Raw genomic sequence first — 19,722 nt, forward strand, 5'->3', positions numbered from 1 at the left:
GCCTGGGAACCCTCCAACCACAAGGGATGAACTCAGACTTCTCCAGTTTCCTAATTTCCCCTCCCCCCACCTTGTCTCAGTCAAATCCCTCGAACTCAGCACCGCCTACCTAACCTGCAATCTTCTTCCTGACCTCTCTGCCCCCGCCCCACTCCGGCCTATCACCCTCACCTTGACCTCCCTTCACCTATTGCAATTCCAACGTTCCTCCCCCAAGTCCCTCCTCACTACGTTTTATCTTAGCCTGCTGGACACACTTTCCTCATTCCTGAAGAAGGGCTTATGCCCGAAACGTTGATTCTCCTGTTCCTTGGATGCTGCCTGACCTGCTGCGCTTTTCCAGCAACACATTTTCAACACAGTGGGAAGCTAAGGAAGTGATTGCTGGGCCTCTTACTGAGATATTTGTATCATCAATAGTCACAGGCAAGGTGCCGGAAAACTGGAGGTTGGCGAACGTGGTGCCACTGTTTAAGAAGGGAGGTAAGGACAAACCAGGGAACTATAGACTAGTGAGCCTGACATCGGTGATGGGCAAGTTGTTGGATGGACTCCTGAGGGACAGGATGTACATGTATTTGGAAAGGCAAGGACTGATTAGAGATAGACAACATGGCTGTGTGCGTGGGAAGTCATATCTCACAAACTTGATTGAGGTTTTAGATTAGATTAGATTCCCTACAGTGTGAAAACAGGCCCTTCGGCCCAACAAGTTCACACCGACCCTCCGAAGAGCAACCCACCCATTCCCCTACATTTACCCATGACTGATCCACCTAACATTATGGACAATTTAGCATGGCCAATTCACCTGACCTGCACATCTTTGGACTGTGGGAGGAAACCGGAGCACATGGAGAAAACCCATGCAGACACGGGGAGAACGAGCAAGCTCCACACAGAGAGTTGCCCGAGCCGGGAATCTGACCCCGGTCCCTGGCACTATGACGCAGCGGTGCTAACCACTGAGCCACCATAACAAAGAGGATTGATGAGGGCAGAACAGTAGATGTGATTGATATGGACTTCAGTAAGGCATTCAAGAAGGGGGACTGGTTAGCAGGGTTAGATCTCATGGAATACAGGGAGAACTAGCCATTTGGATACAGAACTGACTCAAAGGTAGAAGACAGAGGGTGGTCGTGAAGGGTTGTTTTTCAGACTGGAGGCCTGTGACCAGTGGAGTGCCACAAGGATTGGTGCTGGGTCCACTACTTTTCATCATCTATATAAATGATTTGGATGTGAGCATAAGAGGTATAGTTAGTAAGTTTGCAGATGACACCAAAATTGGAGGTGTAGGGGACAGCGAAAAAGGTTACCTCAAGATTACAACAGGATCTTGATCAGATGGGCCAATGGGCTGAGAAGTGGCAGATGGAGTTTAATTCAGATAAATGTTAGGTGCAGCATTTTGGGAAAGCAAATCTTAACAAGACTTATAACTTAATGGTAAGGTCCTAGGGAGTGTTGAAATTAGAGTGGTGCTGGAAAAGCACAGCAGGTCAGGCAGCATCTGTGGAGCAGGAAAATCAACGTTTCGGGCAGGAGCCCTTCATCAGGAATGTGGCTGTCATTCCTGTGCTGTAGTTTTCCAACACCACTCTAATCTTGACTCTAATCTCCAGCATCTGCAGTCCTCACTTTCTCCGAGGGAGTGTTGCTTCACAAAGAGACCTTGGAGTGCAGGTTCATAGCACCTTGAAAGTGGAGTCGCAGGTAGATAGGATAGTGAAGAAGGTGTTTTATATGCTTTCTTTTATTGGTCAGAGTATTGAGTACAGGAGTTGGGAGGTCATGTTGCGGCTGTACAGGATGTTGGTTAGGCCACTGTTGGAATATTGTGTGCAGTTCTGGTCTCCTTCCTATCGGAAAGATATTGTGAAACTTGAAAGGTTTCAGAAAAGGTGTACAAGGATGTTGCCATGGTTGGAGGACTTGAGGTATAGGGAGAGGCTGAACAGGCTGGGGCTGTTTTCCCTGGAGCGTCGGAGGCTGAGAGGTGACCTTATAGAGGTTGACAAAATTATGAGGGGCATGGATAGGATAAATAGACAAGGTCTTTTCCCTGGGGTGGGGGAGTCCAGAACTAGAGAGGATAGGTTTAGGGTGAGAGGGGAAAGGTATAAAAGAAACTTAATGGACAAAATTTTCACACAGCGTGTATGGAATGAGCTGCTAGAGGAAATGGTGAAGACTACTACAATTGCAACATTTAAAAGGTATCTGGATGGGTGTATGAGTAGGAAGGGTTTGGAGGGATATGGGCCAGGTGCTGGCAGGTGGGACTAGATTGGGTTGGGATATCTGGTCAGCATGGACAGGTTGAACCAAAGGGTTTGTTTCCGTGATGTACATCTCTATGATTCTAGTGATCACCTCCTTATTCTCACCTACAAGATGCAAGTCAGGAATGTGATGGACTATTCTCCACTTACACAAATGACTGCTAGTCCAACTACATTGAAGACATTTGACTCCATCTGTACTCGCCACTGCCTCGGGAAGGCAACCACATAATCAAAGACCCTTCCCACTTGATTATATTCTCTTCCACCTCCTTTCATCAGGTAGAAGATATAAAAGTCTGAATGCATGTATGAACAGATTCAGGAAGAGCTTTTTCCCCGCAATTATCAGACTTTTGAAATTCCAGATGTTAATTCTGATTTATTTTCTCTCTCTGCAGTTGTAACACTGTGTTCTGCTCTCTGTCCTGCTGCCTTGTTGCACTTTGTATGGTATGATCTACCTGTATAGCATTCAAAACAACATTTTTCACTGTATCTTGATGCATGTCACAACAATCAATCAAAATCAAACTCAAACTCAATCTGGAAAGTGGCACCCCATCCACCACCTTCAGCATTCACTCCCTTCACCACCTACGTACAGTGACAGCAGTGTGTAATACACCAGTTCACCAAGGTTCCTTTGACAGCATCTTTTTTGCAATTAATTCATGGCTCATTTATTGACCATCCCTAATTGAAAGAGGCAACTGCATTGCTGTGGGTCAGGAGTCACATGTAGGCCAGACCAGGTAAAGACAGCAGATCCTAAATAACATTGGTGAACCAGATGGGTTTTTCTGACAATTGACAACAAGTTAATTAGACTTTCAATTCCAGATTCGTATTGAATTCAAATTCCACCATGTGCCACGGTGGGATTCAAGCCCAAGTCCTGAGAACATTACCTGGGTCTCTGGACTAATAATCCAATAATAATGTAATCAGGCCATTGCCTCGCTAACTTCCAAACCAAAGTTCTTTCCCATCTGGAAGGACATGGGCAGCTGATACTTTGGAACACCACCATCTGAAAGTTCTCTTCAAGCCAGAGACCAGACTGACTTTGGAATTATATTCTCGTTCCTTCATTGTGGCTGGGTCAAAAGCCTGGAACTCTGAAACAACGGTGTGGATGTACCCACCCCCTAAAGGCTGCAGCGGTTTAAGCACGAAGTTCACCATCACTTTCTGAAAGGCATTTAGAAATGGCCCACAGATGCAGCTCTTGCAAGATCAACAACCTTCTCTTGGAATTGGAAAACATTGGAGTTGTAAAAGATTTTAAGCACCTTAAACATTGTAGGCTGATGGGAGGACCTATGGTAGGATGGAATGCAGGAGTGATTACATGACAAAATGGATGTTAGCATAAAGCAAAAGGCATTTAATGGAATAAAAGATGAGCCGCAGTGAGTTGTGAGTAGTAATAAAGGAACCATCACCAAAAGCTGCTGTCAGGAAAAATGGGGTTATTTTTGTTAGTAGATTTGGCAGCGTCTGAGGAGAGAAAAGCATAGTCAACATTTTGAATAGAATATGACTATTCAATGCTGAAGATAAATTATATTTGTCTTGAAGTATTAACATTGTCCTTCTCTTCATATACGCTACCAAATCTGCTGAGTATTTCCAGCGTTGTTTTTATTTCAGATTTCCAGCAACTACAGTATTTTCTTTATATTTATATCAATGCATATTTGAAAAAGGACAGGCAAAGGTTTTCTGAATGCTTTTCCATGGAGATACATTTCCTTTCTGTCAATTGTACCTTTGGAAAAGACTTACCCTGACAGTCAACATCTGTGCGTAAGCTTTAACTGGCATTGAGAATAAGATTCATTCATCAGTCGACCTGCATCCTGTTTGCGTTCCACAACAAAAGGACAGTTCTATCCAATTAAGCGGTTGTGAGTCTGTGCTGACGTGTGTTTTTGTGGCAGTGATCCTTTCACTTGGCTCAGATGGGTCATTGTGAAGGTTGGAAACCTGCTCCACTCCAAATGTGCTTGCTTGAGGTTTTAAAATGCATTTATATATAAATAAGCGAGGGCTTTATATTACTACGATGACCTTATGTTTGTTGTCACTGCATGTGACTGTATTATAGTTTGACAGAAATGTAATACAAGAAAGAAATTGAAAATGCTGCAAGTGTGAAATTTCCAGGACAATAGACATCAAGGAGGATTTGAAGGAAAAGTTTAAGTAAGTGAGAAAAGATTAATTGAAGGGGTAGGTTTGTAGAAGACTTTTGAAGGTGGAGGAAGTTGTATATGATTTAAAAATTATTCTTGAGGATAAGAAAATGCTGATTAAAAGCTGCCACTGAGAGTTGGATGTTGGCAATTCTGTACTTGAAATGTTATGTTTCCTTATAAAGTTTGATGTAAGACTTTCTAAGGTAACTTCCTGGAATGTGCTTTCTTTTTCGGGCGTGATTCAGTTCATGTTAGAGAAAGTTTTGATTGAATTAACTTTGGAGAGTAAGACCAATTTAAGCCACAGTGAAACTATAATTCTCCCTGACCCAATTCTTAGGATCATTAGAGTTGCTGTTGCAACTAACCTATTTGTAACTGAAAGGTTAACTTAGAATATAAAAGGTAACACAAGAGTTACCAGAAGTTTGTAGTTAGTTTACATCAACAGATCCTTTACTTATGAGTGCATTAGCTTTCCAGTGCAAATAATCTGCTTCTCAATTATTTTGAAAGCTTTTTCAGTCCCGTGCAGTTTGATCCGGATCTCCTCCTCCAGTATACTACAATGGCTGCTTTGATTATTGCATAAAATGAAAGCTCAATATCTGGTTTGTAGCGCATTCACACTGAGAGTTCAGTGATGGTATGAAGCCTGAAGATACTAAATCTGCATAGTCTGAATCTCTCCGAATAAAGAATACAGGACAGCGAATCTTTGTGAGTTTACCTAGGTCACCAAGGTTATACTATGGTTGTTTCCCTTTCCTTGTTGTTAGTTGATTTGTTCTGGGAGTGTGGTTGTTAGAAGGAGTACAGATGTTGATTTGTACAACAACAGGCCAGGATCTTAGCAGTTTATTACTGCTGGGAAGGTGTGGCTATCTTCTGAGTCGGTCATCTTTGTTACCCCTGCAAGGTCACCCCATCATGCCACACAGGAGCAAAAAAAATTTGGGTGAACCAATAGAACTGTGTCCCAGCAGCTAGGGGCTGCCTTCAGGAGAAAAGGTAAAAGATGGGACTAAAGTTCATAAGAATAATAATGGAATGATAGTGGATCCAATAATCCATAGAGCTTTGTGATTCCAACCTGTAAATCGGGATTTGCAGATTTTGGATGGTTATGTTCAATCATTATATCAGATCTGGAGTTTTATCCCATCACTTTAGGTAATTGGTGACTATGTTTCTGAATTTCCTCATAAAACGGTCATCTGTAAATGTCACTTTTCTCAAGATTAAGTACTGGGAAGAGTATTATCATCCGGATTAAATGTGTCATAAGCCTGCTTCCTAATTGGATTACTTGTGCCTGCAATTGTGGAATAGCTAATGAAAGGCACCAAACAGCAATGTACTTAGTATTTCATTGACAGATTGTAAATGGAGACCCAAGGACCCATGAAGCACAAAGATTGGCAATGACCACACCTGAAGGGGTACAAATTGATACCAGGCAGTTCTCGGAGGTTTATTTTTACACTTAGTCATTTGAGTGGAAATGGGCTTGACAGCTTGAACTTTGTTCTCATTCTGATCAGACGTCATTATTTGACAATAAGAAGTTCCCTTGCTGAATTGAGAAAACAGATCTTTGCATTAGTTTCCCTGATAACTGTTTTTCTTTGTGGATGCTGGCAGGGATTGAATTACAGCTCCCCTGTAATTAGCCCCATGGTTGAACAGCCAACTGAGACTCTACATCTTGATTATTTGAGGTGGTCAGACCAGGGACATTCCAGGTTTCATCTTGTTCTGTGTTTGGTCAAGAAAGATGTTTGCAGGAATTTTTCTAGCTGTTAGTTACATCTCAAGGCTGAGAAGAAATATCAAAATTAAATTTATATGTGCAACAACATGTGGATACTATTAATTACTTTCTTAAAAACGTTTCCCATGATGTTATACTCCCTTTGCATATCTGAAAGAGGGATGCCAGAAGAGTAGAGTCACAGAGGAGTACAGCATGGAAACAGACCCTTTGGTCCAACTCGTCCATGCTGACCAGACATCCCAACCTAATTTAGTCCCACCTGCCAGCACCCGGCCCATATCCCTCCATACCCTTCCTACTCATATACCCATCCAAATGCCTTTTAAATGTTGCAATCGTACTAGCCTCCACCACATCCTCTGGCAGCTCATTCCATACACGTTACAACATGTGCGTGAAAAAGTTGCCCCTTAGGTCTCTTTTATATCTTTCCCCTCTCACCCTAAACCTATGCCCTCTAGTTCTGGACCCCCCAACCCCAGGGAAAAGATTTTGTTGATTTATCCTATCCATGCCCCTCATGATTTTATAAACCTCTATAAGGTCACCCCTCAGCCTCCGACGCTCCAAGGAAAACAGCCCCAGCCTGTTTAGCCTCTCACTATAGCTCAAATCCTCCACCCCTGGCAACATCCTTGTAAATCTTCTCTGAACCCTTTCAAGTCTCTTAACGTCTTTCTGATAGGAAGGAGACCAGAATTGCACGCAATATTTCAACAGTGGCCAAACCAACGTCCTGTACAGCCACAACATGACCTCCCACCTCCCATACTCAATACTGTGACCAATAAAGGAAAGCATACCAAACGCCTTCCTCACTATCATATCTACCTGCGACTCCACCTTCAAGGAGTTTTGAACCTGCTCTTGTTCTTTGTTCAGCAACACTTCCATTAGGACCTTACCATTGAGCGTATAAGTCCTGCTAAGATTCCCTTTCCCAAAATGCTGCATCTCACAGTTATCTGAATTAAACTGCATCTGCCACTTCTCAGCCCACTGGCCCATCTGATCAAGGTCTTATTGTAATCTGAGGTAACCTTCTTCGCTGTCCACTATATCTCCAATTTTGGTGTCATTTGCAAACTTATTAACTATATCTCTAATGCTCACATCCAAATCATTTCTATAAATGATGAAAATAAGTGGACCCAGCACCGATCCTTGTGTAAATGTTCTGGAAATTCTACACAGCATGGTCGGTCAATTTTTTTCCCCCTGGTTCCTTGGTGAATCAACTTTATGATATGATTGGATTATTTACCAGAGCAGGAAGGAGGGACTTTACATAGAATTTATGATTGTATTCTGCAATACTATTTTAATTTACCTTTTCTTTCCCACTTTGTATCAAATGGTTTGCATTCTGAGTTTTCAGTTTGGAATATGTGTTTGTAAGCATGAATTGGGTGCGAAAGAATTGGTTATAAAGATGCAAGAGAGCAACTCCAGCCAGTTCCACCTTCATGGTAGTGACCTTCAATTAAATATTACTGAATATCTCTAATACACTGAATCTGGTATTGTTTGAATTGACAATACGAGCTATGTTTTTGCACCAGTGCCAGTTGTCAACACATGTTAATAAATAGCTGATGAAGTAAACTTGTGGTCAGCCTCCAGAGGCCAGCCTGATGCTTGATTAGTCTGGTTTCTCGCATGCATCTCCCACACTTCCAAAATAAATTATTCACGCTGCCTTAATTACTTGCCCTGATAAAGATCTGTGAGGTCTGGGACTTTAAAGATCCACCTTTTTCTGGAGTATCAAATATTGTTGAATTTGTTTGTGGTGCAGGTATTAAGTAAGCAGAACCTGGTTTGAACCAGTATTTGAATAACAGTGGTACAAGATTACTAGTTTTGATGTTTAAAATTTAGAAATTTACTCTCATATTGGCTTTTCTTATGTCTTGAAGTTGTCAGCATTGATTGGGAGGTCAGAGGTCTTAAAACTAACATCAGGCTGTACTACTGAGTAAGTACATAGAGCAAAGTCATTGAAGGACTCATCATTAGCTCTTCCTTCATGTGTGGTTGCCTTGAACTTGCTGAATGGATGGTTGAGTTGATGTATGCCTGCCATCATGAATTGATACAGAACAGGAAAGTGTTAGATTCAATCTGAGCCAAAGTGATCTTAAAGGATGCAGCAACATACCGATATGAGGGCAGAGAATGGTTCTCACTGTCAACTACTCCCCATACTAGATATTCTTTGTGGATGCTGGTAAGAATGGGATGAAACTTAGCTGTGATTAGCTCCATGATTGAACAGCCAATTCACATGCAGGATTTTGGTGAACGAATACCAATACGTTTCATGCAAGCTGTTTTCCATGGAACTGTATTTTAGTAATGCCAAGTGACATCTGAAGAGAAAGTTCAAAAATGAGGAAATAACGAGAAAGTAACATTGTCATATTCATGAGAAGCAAATTTAAAGCATGACTGTTAATTTTATAGTTTGTCCATTTTGCAAAGTTATGATTTTCCGACGTTCAATTTTGCACGTGATTCTGTAATGAAACTCCTGTCTCCCAGTGACATTGCAGGACTTGGTACTACCTCTGTTCATTCAGCAAAGTCAAGATCCTGCAGTACTCTGCAGCAAACTCTTTCAGTGAATTACCTGGTCAGCAAAAGAAGATTAAATGCTGAACAGAGGTTATTTCATTGTGCAGTCTGCTGTTGACCATATCTGTTTTGGGTTGAATCACTGAAAAGCTGTAAAATTACCTCAGTCTTCAAAGATAAAATGATTTCTGTGTAATTCACGTTTTTTTAAACAATGGTTTCTTCACATCCAAGTGTCAAATGATGAAGAAGGGTGTCAGCTGACCCTCACTCAGTTGGTTATCCTTTAGTTGGAGATAATGAGGACTGCAGAGGCTGGGATGTCAGACTGCTGGTGTATCTGACAATCCTATACTTACCTCACATCCTTAAATGCTTATAAATTAGCAAGCATATTGGCAGCAAGATGCGCCTTTAGCCCTGTTTTTCTCCTCTCTTGCCTGAGTGCAGAAGTCAGAAAAACTAAAACTGAGACCGTGATCCAAAAGCATCACAGTCCCATGTAACATTGTATTAACTTGCTTTTATTCAAATAGAGCATGAGAATTTTGGAAGGAGAAATTTGAAGGTGAGAGCTTTAAATCTTTGAATGCAGGACAGTTACAATTTGGACCTGGTGGAATTCACCGAATACAGATAAGAGATCCAGATGCAACTATGTTAGAATAATCAAAACTGGAAGTGGAAAGCACACATGCGGGTTATGGCATGGGGGCTGAGGTAGGCATTTTGTAGATGTGGAAATTAGTAGTTTTGGTGATGTGAGGGACGTGGGATAGGAAGCAAAGTTTAGAAATGAAATTATGCTTTGCCTGCTGAGTCATAGGGGTTGGATAAATACTGAAATGTATCTTCATTATTTATGGGTCTCAGCAGTGTGCATTGTCCCACCAAAAGCAATGAGATCTTCGGAAAACAGGAAAACAAAAAATACATCCTGATTCAGTATCTAAATTAAGACATACTGTGACGTTGTCACCTTGCTCAGAGAGTCAACCTTCCACCTTGATGATTTCTTGGGCGAAAACTGTTTAAGAAGTTTGTTACATCTTTATCAGTCTTGACATGTCCATTTAGGATTTTAGACCTGAATGCATGCGGATGTTTTACTCGTAAACCTGCATTGTTTATCATGGTTCCCTGGATGCTGAGATCAGTGCATTAATCTAGAAGTAAATTCTAGTAGAATTAATAGGTGTCATTGTCTTAGAGTCATAGAAATATATAGCATGGAAACAGACCCTTTGGTCCAACTCATCCATGCTAACCAGATATCCTGAATAAATCTAGTCCCCTTTGCCAGCATTTAGCCCATACCCCTCTAAACTCTTCCTATTAATATAACCACCCAGTTGCCTTTTAAATGTTATAATTGTACCAGCCTCCACTACTTCCTCTGGCTGCTCATCCCATACATAAACCATCCTGGGCATGAAAAAGTTGGCCCTTAGGTTTCTTTTAAAATTTTCCCCTCTCACCTTAAACCTATGCCCTCTAGGTTTGGACATGCCCAATCCTGGGGAAAAGACCTTGTCTATTCACCTTATCAATACTCCACATCATTTTATAAACCTCTGTAAGGTCACCCCTCAGTCTCCAAGGCTCCAGGGAAGGTAACCCCAGTCTAGTCAGCTTCTCCCTATAAGCTCAAACCCTCAAACCCTGGCAACATTCTTGTAAATTTTTTCTGAACCCTTTCAAGTTTCACAACATCTTTCCAATAGCACAGAGACCAGTGAAAACTTTATATTATAACTTTGTATCAAAGGATCCTTCCCTATCTCCTAAACACATGTACTAAACTTAAATGGAAATTATGCCCATGATGGTCCTGGTGTTCTCTGCATTCCTTGAGAAAGGGGCAGAGTCTCTATCTATAGCTGTGTGAAATTGGCTTTTCAATCTGCTGGCTGAGCAAGTGTGTCAATCCATTGGGCTAAGGAGTTGCAAGATTGGAGCTAACAGACACTTTTCCTTTGGCTATTATGCAATCTGAATCACAGGAGAGTAGTCCCACAGCAGCTCTTGCGCCCAGATGACCAAACCAGCTCTTCTATGGCAAGGGTCATGTTTTTCACTTTTGTTTTTGCCACAATAAATGAATTAAGTTTCTTCATTTGCAGCTCCCTCCAATGTTTGCACAGGCTAATGTATAATAACGGTAGCATTGTCAATCTGGTCACATGTTGGCAATCTTCCACATCTCTCACTCTGACAATTTGCTCTGAAAGAAGGTGGAAGGAAAACACTGTGAATGTCGCTGTGCCTTACTTACCTGTTTCCAAGAAATTGTCACAGGTACCAAACAGGGTATTAGGAGACAGTTGACAGCTTCCGAAGAATGCTGTAAATATTAGAATTTTGTAAACCGTCGTTTGTATAAGGTGTTCAGATTCAAGCATTTTGTAAGGTGATTTATTTTACTAATTAATTACTTGTGCCAGTTCACTAGTTGATACTTTGTGCTTCAACTGTCATCTTTGTTTAAAGCGGTCAGAAGCAAACTAGCTTCACTTTATCCTAAATAAAAACTGGAAGAACTCCAGATGCTGTAAATCAGAAACAAAACCAAAAGTTGCTGGAAAAGCTCAGCAAGTCTGGCAGCATCTGGAAGAGAAATCAGAGTTAACATTTCAGGTCTGGTGCCCCTTCCTCAGATCTGAGGAAGGGGCACCAGACCCAAAACGCTTCTCTTTGTCCTGCCCGGGACCAAGTGTTAAAGCAAGGAAAGTGGTAAATGGAGGGGCAAAGATTCAGTTTGAACTCCTTTTCAGCTTACTGTGTGACAGGATTTGTTACGTTGTCACTTTCTGTGTTAAATATTTGTCTTGTAGAATTTTCATAACAGGTGGAATACTTTTAAATAGATTTTAAGATGCAGTAATGTGTTATCAGGTTTCATTGCCTTAACACAAAAATATGAAGCATTGGTTATATGTGTATTTATAAAATTCATACTTATCATAAAACAATTAACAAATCAAATAGAATAGTACACCAAATAGCCAACAGTTTGTGGACAATGTATTGGAAGCAATCATGTTTGAACAGCATAGTGCCCTAGTTTGAAACATATCTTGCGTATTGTGTCTCATTCTGCACAACCAAGATAAAAAAGAAGAAACTTCAGACCAAGGACATGATGAGAGAGGAGACTGACTCTTTAGTTCAGGACTGAGTTGTAAGGAGTGAAGAAGCTGAGACACTTTCATCCATCAAAGGACCGAATGCAGAGGAATTGAAGGTAATAGAGAAGTGCCGCTTCAAATAAAACGACTGACAGGAGAATCAGATTAACAAAAAGATGAGTTTAAGATTAAAATTAGAGAGTTTTGGCAATTATTGGAATTTATTATCTTATTCACCCCTTCAGTTTTAATGGAACCATTGTCTCAGTTTCTGTATCCCTCCGTGAGCTGATCCTTTACTGTCCATGTAACCCTTTAGTCCGAAAAGCTTTTGAAATCTTTGTGCTCCTCTGATTCTAGTTTCTTTCACATGTCTAATTTTCACTATTCCATTACAGAGGAACCTTGATTATCCGAACGATACGGGCGGGGAGTATTTTGTTTGGATAATCAAATGCCTGATAACACTGTTTAGCTAAGCATCGGGACCTTGCGGTCTTGTTCGGATAATCCAAAATTCTGATAATCGATGTTCGGATAATCAGGGTTCCTCTGTATTGGTGGCTGTGCCTTCAGCTGCTTTGATCCTTGTTTTGGAATTTCCTTTCTACCTCTCTTTTGTTAAAATACTCCTCAAAACTTACCGTGCTGACCATGGCTGGGTGACAGAAAAGCTTTTGTTCTCATTTCTTTGTTGCTCTTGCTAGTTGGGTTGTTTTATTACAGTAAATAAAGGTGCTGTGTAAATATGAGTTGTTGGATGCTGGGGAAAACAGCAAAAGTTGAAGCCCTGCAATCTATTAACAAAGATTTAGATCTGTGATTTTTGGATGAACTGAGCTGAGTTGCACTACCTTTCTAATTTGTCTGCTGTTTTCTCCTTTGAATTTCAATTGTCAATTTTTTTCCCGTTTGTTTTATTCTAATACCAATAGTCGGCAATTTATTCCATTGCAAGTGGGATCCTCATCTGTGTCCTATCCATAGTGGTAAAGTTTTACAAAGTTTCCTATTTCAGAATTAACTTGCAAGCCTTAATTGTCAGCTGTGTTGAAATGGGGAAGAATAAAACTTAAAATCTTCAACATTATCGAAATTTATCACCTTTGTACATTGTTGAATGCAGTTATGATTTCTTCGATTTTGCATTTAAAAATGCAATTAATAGTTATTTCAAATTATATATTATTCATCTGCCAAATCTCTTTTGGGAGCCTTTAAAGTAGTAGAGAGGCAGGATGGGGGTTTCCGAAGTAGTAGTAAAAATAGAAAGACCGATAAGGATGGTTCTGAATCAGAAAAGAACATGTTTGTTAAAAAAGGCAGACACGAGCAAATCAGAAAACGAGCTAACTGATTAATTGAAACTCAGGGAGGATAACATTATCAGCCTTCTTAATATGCATATGTTAAGTTCTGTCGGGCTGCTAAGATGCAATTAAAGTACTTTGATAATATCTGAATCGAGAATGTGGTGCTGGAAAAGCGCTGCAGGTCAGGCAGCATCCAAGGAGCAGGAGAACCGACGTTTTGGGCATAAGCCCTTCATCAGGCTTGAAGCAGGGCTTTAGCTATTGCTGCTTTCCCCAGTATCCAGCAACTTACTTTTACACAGCACCTCTATTTATTGTCATAAAACAACCCAACGAGCAAGAGCAACAGAGAAATGAGAAAGAAAGCTTTTCTGTCACTCAGCCATGGTCAGCATGGTAAGTTTTGAGGAGTATTTTAACAAAAGAGGGGTAGAAGGGAAATCTGATGAAGGGCTTATGCCCGAAACGTCGATTCTCCTGCTCTTCGGGTGCTGCCTGACCTGCTATGCTTTTCCAGCACCACACTCTCGACTCTGATCTCCAGCACCTGCAGTCTTCACTTTCTCCTTTAAGTACTCTCTAGTAAGTTCTCTTGATTGTGTTTTTGGAGTGCAAGATTATTATCCTTCCCTTCAAATGAATACTTGATCTTTTTGTTAAGGCAGAGTACACATTGTACTGTACAGTAGGCCTTAGAATCACAGAATCCTACAGCAGAGAAGTCCATTTAGGCCTATTGTGCTTATGTTTTGAAAGAGTCACTCAGTTGCTTCTAGTGTCCTCTTCTTTCCTTTTTGCACTGCAGATGGTAGGTTTTCAAGTATATATCCAATTCTATTTTGAAAGTTACTATTGAATCTGCTTCCACCACCCTCCTGCTATAGCCAGGTCATTCAGAAGTTAGGGTGACCTAACTTGTAAAATGTTTACATCGTATAATGACCTGCTTAGAAATCAGTCTAGTTCTACAAATTGCAAAGCAATCCAATTAACTTTTGATAACTAACTTTCAAATATTCACATCTTGGTGCGTTGAACTAAAATAAAACAGAACAGATAAAGTCATTGTAGTGGTTTGCTCAATGTTAACAGAGCAAATACAAGAATGTTTAACTTTTAAAAACTGAGTTTTGGTGGTAAGCCAGATAGTTATCCATTGGGAGAAAGAACCAATGATAAGTCAGTTACCAAGGGTTGGTGTAACTCAATTCAGGTAATACCAGCAAAAGGTTACTGTAGTTTAATTTCTTATCCAGCACTTTTCCTGAAGTTGAAGTACTTAAAATATGCAGTGGGCTCATAATTTTAAAGTATAAATCCAATTGTCATTGGAGCCCCAAATCACTGTTTGAGATTTTATTTTGTTTAAAACTATCTGACTTTCCTGATCTTTATGTAAATATAATTTTTAACTTAGAAGCAAGTTTGTGATGCTGTCTTTGATACTTCCGGAACATTATGTGCTCCTTTATAAACCTAATAGCATAATCTTGTATGGAAGGAACATTGATAAGTTCAGTGAAGTTAATTAACAGGAGGAACAAAAGCTGGCACCAACTTCTTGTTACAGAATATCTTTGGATGTTTTACAAAGCAGATTGGCTATGAAATAGAAATTGGGAAGACGAAATTTGAGGAGAGATTTGAAGGGGCTGATTGAAACAGCAAGACAAGGAGTTTCAGAGGTGAATTTCAGAATGTTGGCCTGCGTTGGTTTGAAGCCTTTCCACAAAGGTGAAGGATACATAGTATTTCTGAGCTGTGGGAGAGGGCACATGCTGGGTTGAAGATCTAGGGGAGGTTTTGGAAGGCTTGACTTAAATCACTGAAAGATCTTTAGCAGATGTAAAAATTTTGAAATTAATGGGAGCATTGAAAACCAGCTAGGTAGGATTTACTACTATACCCATTACAAATTGTCATTATATCACAATGGCAATAAGTGTTGACCCAGCCAGCAATGCCCACATCCTATAAATGAATTAAATACAAGAAGGGGTGCACCAGTAATGAAGTTGACGATTATTATAATTTCATATCACCTTATCAATCATGTCATTACTGTCAACCAGTCAGATGTCAACATGAACCTCATGTCAGTAGTGAACAGCAAACATTTGAAAAAAAGTGTTGGACAGAAGACTTGAAAATGTGCCAGTTGTGTTGCAACAATGATTGCTATACTAATAGCATCAACTAGTCAAAAAAATCAGGGAACGATGTCGTTTCATGTTTCATGTCAGGGAACTTATAATTGAATTTCAATTGTATATTATCTACTTTCTCAATTGACTGCTTGAAGTTTGATGGACAACGGAGCCAGGATTATCTGCTAGATGAAGTGACAATGAGAATTTGATGAAAGAAGGAATTGACTTGTAAGTAGTTCATATAGTATGTTACTGGATAAAAATATGCAAGTCTAAGGACATATTAAACTAAAAGTATATGTTGTCTAGGTAGGTTGATTATTACACAAAATGATGGGTCAGCTAAGAACTCTTGTCCATCATGTGGAAAATCCAAAATGATTTGTCTGTCTGAAGTAACCACAAATAAAAGATCTACCTCAAATTGAATTCTGGTTCCTAAGTTTAAGGAGTGGTTGCAGTCACTGAAGGATATGTAGGAGGTTGAGAATTCCCTGAAGCACACTCTTCAGGAGTTGATCATCCTGCAGCTGCAGAGAATTCAGGAGAATAGTGAGTGGGTGGCAATTTGGCAAGATATAAATAAGCAGAAAGAGCAAGAGTCCTCTGAGAGTGTAACACGTTGAAACCAGTTTCTAGCACTGAATACTGATGACAACCTTTGGGGATGGGGCTATTTTCCCTACAGCGTTGGAGGCTGAGGGGTAACCTTATAGAGGTTTATAAAATCATGAGGAGCATGAATAGGGTAAATAGACAAGGCCTTTTCCCTGGAGTGGCGGAGTCCAAACTAGAGGGTTTAGGTTTAAGGTGAGAGGGGAAAGATTTAAAAGGGAACTAAGAGGCAAGTTTTTCAGGCAGAGGGTGATGTGAGTGTGGAATGAACAGCCAGATGAAGTGGTGGAGGCTGATACGTTTAAAAGGCATCTGGATGGGTGTATGAATTGGAAGAATTTAGAGGGATATGGGCCAAATGCTGACAAGTGGGACTAGATTAATTTAGGATATCTATTCGGTATGGATAAGTTCAACCAAAAGGTCTGTTTCTGGGCTGTGAAGCTCTGTGGCTCTATTTCAGCTTTACACAGTCAGAAGAACAATAATGGCAGAACGGGGCAACCAACTGGGGAGCACATCAAATTGTAGGGAAAAAATGGTCATTGAGCTGTTGGAGGATTGATGGATAGACGTTTCTGAGAGCACTAACTCAAATGGTGCCTGGTGCCAGGGTGAAGGCTATCTTTGAGACATTGTGAAAGATTTTGAGAAGGATACCTGCCTGAATGGGCGCTGTGTAGGAACCAGTGATATATGTCAGAAGGAAAGGGTTATGCTCTTCAATTGAAGTTTCATGAGGTTATGAGTGTGGTGATCAGGAACAAATTGATGTTTGTGGCAGCAGATTCTGTAGTAACATACAAAAGAGAATTGGATAAATACTTGAAAAGGAAATATAATTACAGGGCTTTGAGGAATTGAGAAGGGTTGAAATGAATTGGTGAATTTTTCCAAATGCGTAATGCATTGAATAGTTTCCTACTGTGATGTATCGTTCTTAATTTTAACACCTTGTACAGGGTATGGCTTCACTTGTTACACCAATTGTCTCCTTTCTGACTTAAATCATCCCCACAGCCCTAAAAAGATTACTTCCCCTTTAAATTTGGATGATGCATTTACTGTCCGGTGTCCAGGATGTTGCTGCATGAGGCTATTATGGCAGATAAAAGAGGTCTTATTGTGCTGATTCTGTAGGATTGCTTTTCCTTAAGTTCCCACTTCCCTCTGGCCTTAAAGAGTTGATTTATGCTGATGTACAGTCCTACAGTTGACCAGGAAGCAGAACCAAGACTGTACAACTTTGTTACTTGCTTGCTCTAGTATCCAGGTTTTAGGTAAGAGACTAAAAGCGGAGCCCAACTTCCTATTGTTCATCTTAAACCATGTTCACTAATTAACAGGGAGAAGAGCTTTGACTTGTGTTCTTTTCTGTGTGTTGCCAGTGTCTACTATAGGGCCTCTACTATACGTGATCAGACAACACAGAACACACTTGGGATTCTTAGTGGTGTGCAGTACCAAACCAGTAAATGTATAAACAAGAAACAAGAGCAGGTCACTCGGCCGTTCGATTCTGATCCATCATTCAATAAGATTCATGCTCCTCTGATTTTAATCTCAACCCTACATTCCTTCATGTCCTGGATAACCTTTCATTCCCCTGTTATCAAGAATCTATCTATCTTTACCATAAAAATATTGAACATTCTACATCCACTACCCTTTGGGAAAGGGAATTCCAGATACTTACCTCTTAGGGAAAAAAATCAGCATGTGTATACATCTGTTGATATCTACCCTTGTGTGTCCTTATGTTAAAACAGATGCCATGCTCATCTGTTTTAACGTTTCTGGTGTTACAGTATTTAAAGCAGAGTTGGAGTTGCTTCCCTTGTCCTGACAGGTATTCAACCTACAACAAATACCAGTAAAATCTGCTTAAACCAGTAATTCAACTTTAACTTGTTGTGGTAGTTTGAGTGCAGAATGATTGATGTGATTCCCCACATAACAGCTGTACTTTGAAGCCCTTCTGTAAATAATATGTATATGAAGTATAAATAACGTGTCAGCTGTGGCTCTGTTGAAAACACACTTGCCTCTAAATCTATTGGTGTTTGTTAATGTTTTACTTCAGCATTTGTTGAGCACAATGTTTAATGCTGACATATCTAGTACAGAATTGAAGGATGCTGCATTGTCTGCCTGATCTGTGTGCTTTTCCAGCACCACTCTAATCTAGACTCTGGTTTCCAGCATCTGCAGTCTTCACTTTTGCCTTGTCAGAGGGACCTGTCTGTCCTCTTTATTCTATGTGAAATACCTGATGGTGCAATTTCAAGAAAGCCAGGAGTGTTCTCCACAATGTCTTGGCTAATATTTATTCCTCAATCAACATCAGAAAATCATATTTGATCATTGTAACATTGCTGTTTGTGGAGCTTGTTGTGCCAAATAGCTGATTTAGCTTACATTTCCTGATTTGCAATTATGACCAAATACTTAGAACACTTTAGGTTATGAAAGGTGCTAAATAAGTGATTTTTTTATTATTATATGTGAAATGCTTGAAAATATTTCTGAGATACAATGAAATGCAATGCAAATGTGAATTCTTTAAAGAACAAAGGAATGTTTTTTGCAAAGTACAACTTCATTACACATCTACAGTTTTATATTCAAAATGTATTAAGCTTTAAGACCCTTTGGCTGTTCCAAACTATTAATCATCAGTTGGGTTGCAAGGATAAGATGCAGTGCTCTTTGAGCTGAGATCACAAGGTTAAGTGGGATCTCTCTGAGTTCAATACCAATTTCTATGTTATCGCAATGCTGCAGCAGTGTCTGCAGCCTTTTCCAATAAACACAATGCTGTCCCCAATCTATCACTAGAAAACGGAGAGCAATTTAAAAGTAATCTCCTAGGCACTGTAAGGCAAGTCAAGTGTGAAATTAGACCTGCTAAATGCCTGGATGGATGCTGTACCACTCGAAAAAAATCCTAACTATTCATTTAGAGCCAGCTTGAACATTTGTGGCCCTTCTGTGTTTGAGTTTGTATCATCTGAAACATGGCTTTTCCTGTTCACACAAGCAGTTACAGTCAGGAAATCTTTATTTATTAATGTCAATTGCAATATTAAGATTTATTGCCGTAATTAGCTTGAATATTTTAGAACTAAACTAAGTTACTAACCACACGTTAGCATAATAGCCATTTGTGTTTCCCTAAAGTATACTTAGATGCTTAGTAACATTTGTGAGCAATTTGGTGCTGTCACTCAAACTATTAGGAAGAAACTTGCATCATTTCTTGTTGTTATACAGTGAAAGACTTATATGCTACATTGTCACAATTGGAGAGGTCGTAGTAAGAGAACATAAGAACTGGGAGCAGGACTAGGCAATTCAACCCCTCAAATCTGTCCTGCCATTCAATGCAATCATGGCTCATCTCCACTTTACTGCCCACTCAGCATAAACCCGTTAACAAATTAAACATTTGTCTGTCTCCTCCTTAAATTTACCCAATGTTCCAGAATCCAGCACACTCTGGGATAGTGAATGCCATTTCTCCTCATTTGTTTTAAATCTGCTGCCCCTTATCCTAAAACTGCCCCTCAATCTAGATTGCCCCATATGAGGAAACATCCTTTCTGTACCTACTTTGTCAATCCCTTTTAGCATGGTATATATGTCAATTAGGTTTCCTGTCATTTTCCTG

At 40.0% G+C, this 19,722-nt stretch overlaps 1 protein-coding gene across 3 annotated transcripts in view; it reads left to right on the plus strand.

Moving 5' to 3' along the window:
• Positions 1-19,722, plus strand: part of gpam (glycerol-3-phosphate acyltransferase, mitochondrial) — a 94,058-nt gene that overhangs the window by 3,888 nt on the left and 70,448 nt on the right. Inside the window, exon 1 of one of the 3 annotated variants that reach the window (XM_043712859.1) lies at positions 4,201-4,499. The exons of 1 other annotated variant lie outside the window; for it this stretch is intronic. The gene's annotated coding sequence lies outside the window, so the exon portion shown is untranslated. Of the gene's footprint in view, positions 1-4,200; positions 4,500-15,483; positions 15,666-19,722 lie in introns of those variants that run through there. One more of the 3 variants, XM_043712858.1, reaches the window with a different exon arrangement.

The sequence above is a fragment of the Chiloscyllium plagiosum genome, chromosome 22, assembly GCF_004010195.1.
Source record: "Chiloscyllium plagiosum isolate BGI_BamShark_2017 chromosome 22, ASM401019v2, whole genome shotgun sequence".
NCBI lineage: Eukaryota > Metazoa > Chordata > Chondrichthyes > Orectolobiformes > Hemiscylliidae > Chiloscyllium > Chiloscyllium plagiosum.